Raw genomic sequence first — 9,627 nt, forward strand, 5'->3', positions numbered from 1 at the left:
TTAGCCATGATGCAGGTTAAGTGCAATTTCATTATGGGCCTGGCAGGGGGCAGAATAGCCTGGATGTGCAGAGTGCACGCACTCAGGTAACCTCGGAGCACCTGTCAGGTTACAGCTTATCTCCCCGGCCCTGCGATTGTATCTTCACCTGCTCCTTGTAGATCCGTGTATACAGCTGCCAGGACATAAACAGCAGCAGCGGCGACCTTTGGGACTTTCATTGTGTGCCAGGCCGCAGCTATTTCCTTTGCACCTGCCTCAGTTATTTGTCCTAAGTTGTTCCCTCAATGCCAAGAAGGTGCCCTAAAGGTCAGTATTACTATTGCTAATGGTGATGGTCATCATATCGTAGAGGACGTCAGGGGGATGGGGCACTTTTACCAAAAACTTCAAAAAACAGTGCCACCACTGTCCAGTGGTTGGCTGTGGTATTGCAACTTGATCTAATTCACTTTAATGGAGCTAAGGTGCAATACCAGACACAACCTGTGAACGAGTGTGGCGCTGTCTCTTTAAAAAAAAAAAACAACAACCCCTTCTTGGAATACCTCCTCCAACGCAACGCCGCTGCCCCCCACTAATTTCTGTGTACAATTTCTACCCGATACAGTAACCAACAGTGTTCCCGAAAACTCCCCCGGTGTGTGCGTTCTTGTATTACGCCGCCACTAGACGGCCCGGTGTCCTGTATCCCACCTACAGTAATTGCTGTTTTTTCCGTGAAAAGACCGGGACAATGACTTTACTGAAGAAAGCCGGAACAAAGCTCCAAGGTGTTAAGACGGCAGAAGAAAAGGCGCAGATCAAAGTGACCGACAAAATGCCAAAAAAAAGGGAGCAGATTGTTCTTTAAACCTCGACACCTCGAGCCAAGCGCGCCATTATAGTCAGATTAGGCGAAAACTGAAAAGACTGCAATCCTGGGTGTAATTCAATCAATGCTGGCGGCGGCCGCTGCGACACCGCCACCTGCACGCCCCCAATTTCTTGTGAAACTTTGCAGGTTCATAGTTACTAGTTAAGGTGGGTCGGTAAGATCGTGGGGCAGGTTTTTAATTCTGAGCCGGCAGAGGGTGCACCTCCCTAAAAATGAGACGGACTGTGCACCTGCCGGAAAAATCTACGGCATCTTGTAGATTTTGGGGATCAATTATGCTAAATCTGATGGGGTAAATGGCCACACCCTCTTTTTAGGGAAGTGGTGCATTTTTTTGGCGCAAAAGCATTCAGGTGTAATAAATCTACCCCATGAAGCCTCTCTACGTAACTGCAACATTGGCGCAAATTGTACAAAATTTTTTGAAAGTGGCGCATGTGGCGGGATACATTTGGACACATCGATACATCAGTTTTTGGAGTCCCATAATTTTGAATGTCTTAGCCACGCCCCTTTTACTGGACGCTTTTTGAAAAGTAAATATCGATGTATCGGTTGTGACTTTGTTACATTTGACTGGTGGGCGTGGTCTGCATGGAAACAGAGATTGTTTTATATTCCTCCATTTGTGTATTGGGGCCTAAGGAACCCCAGCCTGACTGTACTGTGCTATGAATAAAAGAGGATAACACACATAGGACCACTAGGGGGCAGTAAAGCTCTGATGAATGAAACTTCTAGACTGGATATGTCACCTAGTGTGATAGAAAGCAGGAGGCGGAGTCAGGCAGATGGTGCATTCTACACACCAACAACAGGGGGCCCCTGAGTACACAAATCAGGATCTGCCTCTGACCTTACCTGATAGTGATGTCATAGATAGATAGAGAGAGAGAGATAGATAGATAGATAGATAGATAGATAGATAGATAGATAGATAGATAGAAGATAGATTGATAGATAGATAGATAGATAGATAGATAGATAGATAGGAGATAGATAGATAGAGAGATAGATAGATAGATAGATAGATAGATAGATAGATAGATAGATAGGAGATAGATAGATAGATAGGAGATAGATTGATAGATAGATAGATAGATAGATAGATAGATAGATAGGCGATAGATAGATAGAGAGATAGGAGAGCGATAGATAGATAGATAGATAGATAGATAGATAGATAGGAGATCGATAGATAGGAGATCGATAGATAGATAGATAGGAGATCGATAGATAGATAGATAGGAGATAGATAGATAGGCGATAGATAGATAGATAGATAGGAGATAGATAGATAGATAGATAGATAGAAGATAGATTGATAGATAGATAGATAGATAGATAGATAGATAGGAGATAGATAGATAGAGAGATAGATAGATAGATAGATAGATAGGAGATAGATAGATAGATAGGAGATAGATAGATAGATAGATAGATAGGCGATAGATAGATAGAGAGATAGGAGAGCGATAGATAGATAGATAGATAGATAGATAGATAGATAGATAGATAGATAGATAGGAGATAGATAGATAGATAGATAGATAGATAGATAGGAGATCGATAGATAGATAGATAGGAGATCGATAGATAGGAGATCGATAGATAGGAGATAGATAGATAGATAGATAGGAGATCGATAGATAGATAGATAGGAGATAGATAGATAGGCGATAGATAGATAGATAGATAGATAGATAGGAGATAGATAGATAGATAGATAGATAGATAGATAGATAGATAGGAGATCGATAGATAGGAGATCGATAGATAGATAGATAGGAGATAGATAGATAGGCGATAGATAGATAGATAGATAGATAGGAGATCGATAGATAGATAGATAGATAGATAGATAGATAGATAGGAGATCGATAGATAGGAGATAGATAGATAGATAGATAGATAGATAGATAGATAGATAGATAGGAGATCGATAGATAGGAGATCGATAGATAGATCCGTACAAAGTATATAAAGAGATCATGAGAGAGATAAATTGATCGACAGATTTAGACAGATAATGAGATACAAACATATGAGAAAGACTGACAGATATAAGGTAGATTAATACAGAAATCATAACCTGCGGATATAGTTAGAACATTCCTTTGATCCATCATGTTCTGACTTCTAGATATCACGTTTTATTACATTTCTCACATTTCATATTATAGTATCTTACCAAAGGCAGAGATTGACAGCAGCAGAGCTAGATAGATAGCTAAGGATGACATAGATAGATAGATAGATAGATAGATAGATAGATAGATAGATAGATAGATAGGAGATAGAGATAGGAGATAGATAGATAGATAGATAGATAGATAGATAGATAGATAGATAGATAGATAGATAGGAGATAGAGAGAGATAGGAGATAGAGAGATAGGAGATAGATAGATAGATAGATAGATAGATAGATAGATAGGAGATAGATAGATAGATAGATAGATAGATAGATAGGAGATAGAGAGATAGATAGATAGATAGATAGATAGATAGATAGATAGATAGCCAAACAAATATAAGATAGAATATTAGATACAGCATAACCTGCAGATATAGTAAGACTAAGAACACGTCTTTGATCCATCACGTTTTGACCTTCTCGCTTCACGTTTTCTGACATTTCTCACGTTCCATATTTCGGTATATCATTTGGCTGTAGCAGTTTTAGCTTCAGAGCTGCAGATCTAATACAGGCTGCAGAATTCAAAGGATTCCGCCTCTGGGTTCTTCACCGTCATTGCTCGTATAGTCCGGTCATTACTTGTGGAAATGGTATTTAACATATAGAAATATAGAAAGGAAAATATCTCGTCAACAGAAAAATATTTCCACCAGGCAATGAGCTCCAGGGTGATATGTATGTGCCCCCCACAAATAGCTCAGATCAGTATCACCACATCTCCTATGTAGCCACAGCCATGTATTCCTATTCCAATAGCAAGAGAAGGGGTTGTACACAGTGACTGTACCAACAGAATAGTGAGCGCAGCTCTGGAGTATAATACAGGATAAGTAATGTAATGTATGTACACAGTGACTGTACCAACAGAATAGTGAGCGCAGCTCTGGAGTATAATACAGGATAAGTAATGTAATGTATGTACACAGTGACTGTACCAACAGAATAGTGAGCGCAGCTCTGGAGTATAATACAGGATAAGTAATGTAATGTATGTACACAGTGACTGTACCAGCAGAATAGTGAGCGCAGCTCTGGAGTATAATACAGGATAAGTAATGTAATGTATGTACACAGTGACTGTACCAGCAGAATAGTGAGCGCAGCTCTGGAGTATAATACAGGATAAGTAATGTAATGTATGTACACAGTGACTGTACCAGCAGAATAGTGAGCGCAGCTCTGGAGTATAATACAGGATAAGTAATGTAATGTATGTACACAGTGACTGTACCAGCAGAATAGTGAGCGCAGCTCTGGAGTATAATACAGGACAAGTAATGTAATGTATGTACACAGTGACTGTACCAGCTGAATAGTGAGTGCAGCTCTGGAGTATAATACAGGATAAGTAATGTAATGTATGTACACAGTGACTGCAGCAGCAGAATATAACTTTCTCTATAGAGTGACTTTATACACGGTCGGTACAGGTAGGTATACAGTGACATCTTCTCACAGGTGACTCGGCCATAACCTATAGGACAATCCTTTACAATGACAGATATATTTGCGGGCAGGGTCGTGATGAAATAGTTCAGCTCTTGGTAATGTGCTCGTTCTGACATTCAGTAAATAGTGTAATATATAGGTTGGAGGTGATATATAATGTCATTTCTTATATTGAGCTATGTGAACAATGTGTGCGGCGGCCCCTTTAATAGGAGCGCTGCTCTTGTCACTCTGAACAATTATATCTGGTATTTGCACAGGATTAACATTTTACTGCCGGTCTCCCTCGAGACGTTGCGGCTCCTGCCAGGCTCAAGGTGCAGCTTTCGGAGGGACACCTCCAGGTCTTGTAAGTCAACGGGTTTCCTTATGCGATAACCATCGATAGGCCGGACCTGGCAAGGAGTGAAGGAGTTTTCTTCTTTCAGTAGCATACCTTGAAATGCTGAGATGGGAGAGATCAATGTGAATGCGTTTTTTGGCAAAGGGCGAAGATATTGTCTCAGCAGTGTGGGAAAATGTTTAATGCGCGAACATTTCCTTAAAATAAGATTACAAAGGAACATTATAGGTCATAGAATGAAAGCTTCCATGTTGGGCTGGTACTTCCCCGTAGCACCCATTATACCGCCACCTGACATATTGGTTCCCATGTCACTCTGGCCAGAGCTTTACTGCAACCCCATAACAGGCGGGTTATTTACTATCACCCATTATCACTCCGTAGAATCGTAATTATCATTGGATGGTGGTGCAAAAAAGAGATCAAATTATCGGTGGCAAAACAGGTAAATGGAAATGTTGCCAAAGTGACAAAGTATACAGAGATCCTGTATTATACTCCAGAGCTGCGCTCACTATTCTGCTGGTGCAGTCACTGTGTACATACATTACATTACTTATCCTGTATTATACTCACTATTCTGCTGGTACAGTCACTGTGTACATACATTACATTACTTATCCTGTATTATACTCCAGAGCTGCGCTCACTATTCTGCTGGTGCAGTCACTGTGTACATACATTACATTACTTATCCTGTATTATACTCCAGAGCTGCGCTCACTATTCTGCTGGTGCAGTCACTGTGTACATACATTACATTACTTATCCTGTATTATACTCACTATTCTGCTGGTACAGTCACTGTGTACATACATTACATTACTTATCCTGTATTATACTCCAGAGCTGCGCTCACTATTCTGCTGGTGCAGTCACTGTGTACATACATTACATTACTTATCCTGTATTATACTCCAGAGCTGCGCTCACTATTCTGCTTGTACAGTCACTGTGTACATACATTACATTACTTATCCTGTATTATACTCCAGAGCTGCGCTCACTATTCTGCTGGTGCAGTCACTGTGTACATACATTACATTACTTATCCTGTATTATACTCCAGAGCTGCGCTCACTATTCTGCTTGTACAGTCACTGTGTACATACATTACATTACTTATCCTGTATTATACTCCAGAGCTGCGCTCACTATTCTGCTGGTGCAGTCACTGTGTACATACATTACATTACTTATCCTGTATTATACTCCAGAGCTGCGCTCACTATTCTGCTGGTACAGTCACTGTGTACATACATTACATTACTTATCCTGTATTATACTCCAGAGCTGCGCTCACTATTCTGCTGGTGCAGTCACTGTGTACATACATTACATTACTTATCCTGTATTATACTCCAGAGCTGCGCTCACTATTCTGTTGGTACAGTCACTGTGTACATACATTACATTACTTATCCTGTATTATACTCCAGAGCTGCGCTCACTATTCTGCTTGTACAGTCACTGTGTACATACATTACATTACTTATCCTGTATTATACTCCAGAGCTGCGCTCACTATTCTGCTGGTGCAGTCACTGTGTACATACATTACATTACTTATCCTGTATTATACTCCAGAGCTGCGCTCACTATTCTGTTGGTACAGTCACTGTGTACATACATTACATTACTTATCCTGTATTATACCCCAGAGCTGCGCTCACTATTCTGCTGGTGCAGTCACTGTGTACATACATTACATTACTTATCCTGTATTATACTCCAGAGCTGCGCTCACTATTCTGCTGGTGCAGTCACTGTGTACATACATTACATTACTTATCCTGTATTATACTCCAGAGCTGCGCTCACTATTCTGCTGGTGCAGTCACTGTGTACATACATTACATTACTTATCCTGTATTATACCCCAGAGCTGCGCTCACTATTCTGCTGGTACAGTCACTGTGTACATACATTACATTACTTATCCTGTATTATACTCCAGAGCTGCGCTCACTATTCTGCTGGTACAGTCACTGTGTACATACATTACATTACTTATCCTGTATTATACTCCAGAGCTGCACTCACTATTCTGCTGGTACAGTCACTGTGTACATACATTACATTACTTATCCTGTATTATATTTTGTGCTACAATCTGCAGAATTCTAAAATTGTTGTTAAATTTGCAGCGAAAGTTGCCAAATCTGTAAGAGGATCCCACACCCTTACCATACCTTACCGTGTAGACCTCTGCCTCTACGTTGTATATTACATCTCAGACCATGAAACTAACATCCAAGATCTCATGCAGACCTTGAGCCACTAGAGGGCGCCTTATCACTGGTCATATAAGTGTCTTCTCCACAATCACTCCTGAGAACCCAAAGATCTTAGTATTGGAGGTGACAACATTACTGCCCCCCCCCCCCCCCCTTCATGGTAACCTACAACCAGTCTGGTGTCTTTCTAGTCTGTATCCATGATGTCACATAGGTCTGCCCCAGTTATGGATGAGACCGGTACCAGTGCAGATTTCAGGACATCGACTGGCACTGGATTCTGCCACCCGACGGTTCACTGTTGCCTTTGATGCTAAAGCCAAATTAGAGGGGGGGCATCGCCATGTCTGTGCCAAGTATAATGGGTGCAATGACAGGCTCTTTGTCTCCTTAGACGTGTGCCAGGCCTATAATTGGCAGGGTCTCTGGATGGCTGGAGATCTGGGCGGGGGAGGGTTCATATCATCATTGCCAATCATCATCAATCACTATCAATCATCATCAATCACTATCAATCATCATCAATCACTATCAATTCTCAGTCATCATTTCTGCCTATCCAGTTTCCATATGTTCTGGCGTTATCGTTATCGTGTTTAGTCATTGACGCCGCCCACGTGACCGCTGGGAACCAATCAGAGACCTGATGATGTCAGCGAGAGAGCCAAACGACGCCTACAACGCCCGGGGATGCCGCAACCGAGCCCAGAAAAGGTAAGTAGGTGTTTTTTATTTCCATTTTTTTTACACCCCCTCCCCGTCCTCTGCATGTTATAATCTGGGGTATGAACAGACCGTGCGGTATAACAATCGCGAGAAATATTCGAGAAACAAATCTTATAAGGGTCGACTATCCCTCATCCTAGGGGACCAGGGATCACTGGAGGTGGGTAGGGAGCGGGAGATGATCCTTCCATAGCCCCAAAAATTCCCGTCGAAAGTTGCCCGGACGCACGGGGCACGGTAGTTGTTATTGTCCCAGCTGACCAGCAGCAGAATAACACTTTGCCCTCGGAGGACGTCTCGCCCGTCAACTTTTTGTAAAACTTTCTTAAAGTGATTTTTTTTTTCCCCCCCGAAAACAAAGCAATTTTTTTTTTCTTCTCCTCCACACTTCATAATGCCGGTCCACAAGCTGCCGGCGCTCTCAGATCTGGCTTTTGTGCCAAGCCTCACACAGTGAGTTTCTGCCACAACCAACAAGCTGTCAACATTTTCTTAGCTGCAAGCTTTGTGCCTTTGTTCGGTGGGCCCGCACGAGCCTTGCAGCTGGTGTTAGAAGCCACTGGAGCAGCCTGTGATCAATCGTCTGTGAAATTCCCCCTGAACAGCCATGTATTCCTCATTTCTCATCCCTAATGACGCCCGGATTCCAGTCTATTCACTGGCAGTAAAACTTTACAAGGGCTGTGTGTTGGGGCACACTGGGGCCACAAGAATAGCACGACTAATGGCTTAAAAAGCAACTGTGAACGTTAAAAATGATGGCACGCCTGGGGTCCCCCGCATAGGCTCCTTTTACGTCCCGGATAAAGCTGATTTGATTATTTTAATACAAATGCAATGGTGACAATGAGGGAACAGTTGTTAAATATAAGAATCCAATGGAGACTTGTATTTTCATGCTGAAAGTGATTCTTGGCTTCTTTGTAGCCCCTTTCGGGGGCTTTCAGATACAAAGTAACATAAATTATGGCGCTATAGGAGGAGGGGGGGTCCAGGACGGTGACCATAATGGGGGCTGCCCTATAGACACTTGTAGGAGCGAAACTTTAGTGCTCTTTGGACGTCATTGCTTGGGTCCATATTGGAGTCCGGAGCTGTTGCCATTGTTAGGACACACTCCTCCATAGTATATATTGAGGCCAACCAGGCTCCAGTGCTCGTTGTCCAGTGGGGGGTGTGCGCACCGGATTCTTCCAACATTGTGGGATATCCAGATCCCACTAACCACTGAGGCCGTACAAACGGAGACTTCGGCGCAGCCTTAGACTCCATTCCCATCAGCATTTGGGTTTCCGTTTCGGGGACTACCCGAACAGAAACCTATACGCATTAAAAAGCGGTTACCTAAGGAAACCACATGGACCCCATAGAATATAATGGGGTCCGTGTGGTTTCCATTCAGTTTCCGCACGAAACCACACAGACCCCATTATAGTCTATGGGTGTAAGCCCAGGTAACCCGAACGCAGATGTTTCCCAGGCCTTAGTTGTAAACTTCCTCTTCGAAGCCTTGGTGTTCCCAAGTATCCTCACCTTGAAGTGCTAAGAAAGACTCAAGGTGACTCTTCGTGATATCAGATACTTGCCTATCGCCTTGGTGTTGACTTTCTTAAAAGTTCACTTTTTGCAGTGCACCATGGGAGTTTACATAAAGTCGAGTAACCCGTTGATCAGAATTTCGTGACTTTCAGCTGAAGCTAACACGAAGGAGAAGGCAGTCAATTAGGACGGAGCGCCCACCATGTAAGTCATACTGAGCTTTTTATGGTTATTACTTTATGGTTGGTTACCCTTTG

The sequence above is a fragment of the Leptodactylus fuscus genome, chromosome 7 (assembly GCF_031893055.1).
Source record: "Leptodactylus fuscus isolate aLepFus1 chromosome 7, aLepFus1.hap2, whole genome shotgun sequence".
Classification (NCBI taxonomy): domain Eukaryota; kingdom Metazoa; phylum Chordata; class Amphibia; order Anura; family Leptodactylidae; genus Leptodactylus; species Leptodactylus fuscus.